Here is a 4,107-nt window from a genome sequence, read left to right on the forward strand (position 1 = left end):
AATCACGTAGAATGGCTGCATAATATGCATAACAAGTGTTAGTTATTAAAGCTAGCTAATAGCTTATAATGCAGTTATGGTCGCCCTTTTATGTATCCATAATGAGTAAAAGGGTGATGTTTATTGTGAGGTCATAAAATGTTGCTGTGGACAAGCTTTCTCCCAGTAACGCTGAGTCGACTGAAGCTGTGGGGGTAATATTTCATTTAAGCATTCTTAACATTTCTCTGAATTTGGGCGACAACGAATTACACATGAATATAAAATAACTCAGGGGTTAAAAGGGTCAAATCAACGCTTCAGCACTGCTATGGAAACTTTTGTACATGGAATTTGCTTCAGAAATCTCCACGAAAAGCCATGAACCTGTACAAACCAAAGTGTAGTTAAGTAGCAAGACTAGACATGTACACTATGCAATTAGGAACAGGTGAGGACCTCGGCCAACATAACAATACCGTTCAGAAGGAATACCGAGACCTTTTTGTGCCTGTACACTGCGGTACTGTCAAATCCAGGAATAATTTCTGTGGATGTCTTGTTCGTCCCTATTTTTAGAACGCAATGTTCGATTTCGTTTGCCCACTGCTGATCAGGATTAGCTAGATGACATTTCCCCGTGTAATTCTAATGAGGTTTCTCTGCCGTCCGCACCCAAAGCAATCTGCCACAATTCCTTTGTTAATTATATTAAACAGAGCTAATTGGTGATTTCAAACTTGAAGCCAATTCTGAAAGCTGGAACGCAGCGCTAACAAATGCCGACCAACTGCACCCCGTACTGTACTGTCTGTAACAACTTCTAGTCTATTCCGTTCTTCTAATCCCGTTCTTCGTGCGCCCTCCACAGGCCGAAATAAGTGCTCATTTGTTTTCGATGCATTCATAAGCACTCAGCAGGAAAGCATAGGTCAAAAACACACGACTTTTGTATGTCAGTTTGAAGAGAATTCCTTTTCGATCAAACGAGAAAACTGGCTATGTGTGATTGGTGCCACATTCTTAATACTGCTAAATAATCCTGTCACGTAATGTTTTTCGAAGGAGAGCGGCGCTCCACTTCAAACCTGCCGTGAATCAATTTCATTCACTGCAAAGCTTCCTGAGTTTTCCCAGTATCACGTTTCAAAGCAAACAACCGCATACAATGTTAAATCAATGGCTGCAAATACAAACGTTCTTATGATATCCAATAAAACGTGTATAATAATAATATGATAAGAATAAGATGCTGCCGGAAGACGTTATTTTACTTACCAGTTTTCTTAATTTCGCAAACGCAGCGGACAACAGAATCAGATGGCTTGCGCACGCACCGTGACAAAGTCACATGAACTAACCGAAGTGGGAGGAGAAGTTTTCCTACAGAGGAACTAAAATCGAAAGTTGCGCGCACATGGGAAACAAAACAAAGAAACCCGTCACATAAAAGCTGCAGACTGGGATGACAACTTCAGGAAAACATTTTGAAAAAGTACACTCAAGCACTCAAAGCGGAAGAACAGGAAAAATATGAACAAAACCTCGTTCTCTTGTGCCATATAGTCTATATCTTATGAATAATATTCCTAAAAACTGCACAACAACTTTAATAATGGATGTATCGTCATTCCGTTTATTAGTAAGCTGTTTACTAACACGAATAGCCGGGTCTAAGGAGATTTATTTAGTACACCTCCTTGACAAGTCAAAACTTTGATTTATGCGAGGTGAGCTCCGCACTTGAACACTAGAGGGCAGCGTTGTGTAATTTATTGATCCATATTGAAGCCTGTCGCTGTGTCCCTAAGGTGCAGTAAATCACATGTACCGACCTTAGACAGGCTCAGAACATCGAGTTTAGACCACGCCGTTGTGATATAACCTGAACAGCGCTATACCTTTGTTCATGCCACAGAAAGACACCTTTCACCAGACTTTTACCACTTGCCTTAAAAATATCCTGCGAGTACCACCATACCCAGGATGGCTTGTTCGGACATTAGTCAGTCAAAGACAGGTGTACGTTTATGACATCTTTCATGTCTTCTGTCTCCTACAAACCGTCCGTCGTCGAGATAATTACACGTGCGTACAATTTTCTTCGTCTAAAAAACTCGCTACTCTTTTCTTATAAAAGTCACCTCGAGCAAGAAACACTCGATAATGGTTACTCCACCAGCGATTCAAAGCCGGCATCTCCTGCGCATCAGTTACGCAAAAGGCTACAAGTGAACGAAGGGTCGCTGTGAATCCAGTATGAGGGCTGGGTCCGTCGGTGGAGATTCAAAGGAAGAAGCTTTCACCTGGAGAGTGAGAACAAACAGTTTTACTCTTCACAACACGTGCTGTACACACAGGCTCGAGTAGAACATACAGAGGGGTGCAACTGCAATCCATGGGGGTGCACAAAAAAGTCATAAATACTATATAGACATCGAGATATAAGGAGACAACTGGGGGTGCTCTGAAGTGCACTGAGGTCCATCTCCTTCCAGAGAATTAACAACCAATTCTTGACTTAATGTTGAAAATGTGAACATAACCTTCAGTCCAAGAGGGACGATCGACCCCCACACTCAGGTGACTGTGATTCTGGACAAAATGAATGGAAATAAGAGGAGGATGTTTCCTGTTGGGACTGTTTCAGAACCAACAGGTGAATGATCATCCTAATTCCAGTTAACAGCCAGGAACGAAATGTACGCTAGTGGCTTCCAAAAAGTTTCTGAAAGAGATTAACTTACTGACCTAAAGAGGCTTCATCAGTAATCTCAACAAAAGTGAATCATCGGTCACTTGGAGGCTTTATCGTGGCATTAAGGCACGTTTTTTCAGATATATATTTTTTAGAAGTTATTTTACCCCACTTTGTCACTGTCAAAATAGTGTAAAATAGCGCTATTTTTGCTGTAATAATTGAATTCCCCCACTCACTGCTATCTGCTAAACAGAATTTTCTTGTTGCAAACTATATTGTAATAGGACATCACAAAATATCTTAAAAATGGTCAGCAATGAGGCAGCAGTGAAATTCAGGATATGGCCCTGTGTTTGTGTGTTATGGAGAGGATGTTCATGCTAGAGTACCTCATTGTTAAAAATTATTACTGAAATTTGCTGTAAATGACATCAGGCTTAAGCCTCATACCGTTTTTTCTTCTCCTGCAGCTCTAACACCTGTTAACATTAAAGCTTTGCATGTGGAGTAGTTCTGAGATTTAACATTTATACAGATCATTTTTTTACCTTCTCTCAGCAATGTCACATGGTGTCTTGTGTTATGTTAGAACTCAAGTATCACAATGTGTTTTGGATTCTGTGATATAGCGGCTGTGATATGGTAGCGTACTTGGCTTCCCCTCTCTCATCAGGTTGCATAAGTTAATTTATGGAAGGGCTTCAATAGTGTTATGCTCACGCTCACTGGTCTGTGAGTGTTACTAGTCTGTTCTGACACTGTTGCTCATCCATCTTGAATGGATACACTTCTGTTCTTTTGTACTCAAAGTCACTATGGATAAGAATGTCTAAATGAATGTAATGTAACGTAATGTAAAACAACACAAGCTAGCCAATGTGACTAGTTGTGTGACTGGAAATCTTTAGTAGAGAAAAACCTGTTAATATTCTCATTCCTGTGCCCATGAAGTGGAGATATCAATGACATTTTGACAGTACACAGAAACACGCATAGGTAGTTTTCAAAAGGATGCAGAAATGAGCCACGTGTGACACTCTATTTGATTAGATACCGTTTGCATTCTTGAAACAACAGAGTCTGAATTCACTCTGAAACTCCTGGGAAATAAACTGAATAGACACAACAAAACGCTGTTTTCGATCATGTCTGATCTTTAATCTCACTTGAAAAAAAGACATTGCGCTTTTAAGCAATTCCATGGAAAAAAAGAAATATTTACAACAGTTGGAAGTGTTAAGACTTTTTTTTTTTACAATGACAGCACATCAATAAACAAAAAGGTAAGCCATGAAGATGCTCTGACTGTCAGCAAACATTCTGAATTCCAAACTGTGCAGACAAATATATATTATATATTTACAGAATACCATATAAATATATGAAGTCCACAGAGTATTCTATAAATAAAATATCAGGTTATTAGG

General features: G+C 39.6%; 1 protein-coding gene across 1 annotated transcript in view; it reads right to left on the bottom strand.

The window, feature by feature from the left end:
• LOC118772052 (proton myo-inositol cotransporter-like) overlaps positions 1 to 1,314 on the bottom strand; it is a 60,086-nt gene extending 58,772 nt beyond the window's left edge. The window contains exon 1 of the mRNA XM_036520294.1: positions 1,258 to 1,314. The gene's annotated coding sequence lies outside the window, so the exon portion shown is untranslated. The remainder of the gene's footprint in view (positions 1 to 1,257) is intronic.
• Positions 1,315 to 4,107: the final 2,793 nt, after the last annotated feature.

The sequence above is a fragment of the Megalops cyprinoides genome, chromosome 25, assembly GCF_013368585.1.
Source record: "Megalops cyprinoides isolate fMegCyp1 chromosome 25, fMegCyp1.pri, whole genome shotgun sequence".
Taxonomy (NCBI): domain Eukaryota; kingdom Metazoa; phylum Chordata; class Actinopteri; order Elopiformes; family Megalopidae; genus Megalops; species Megalops cyprinoides.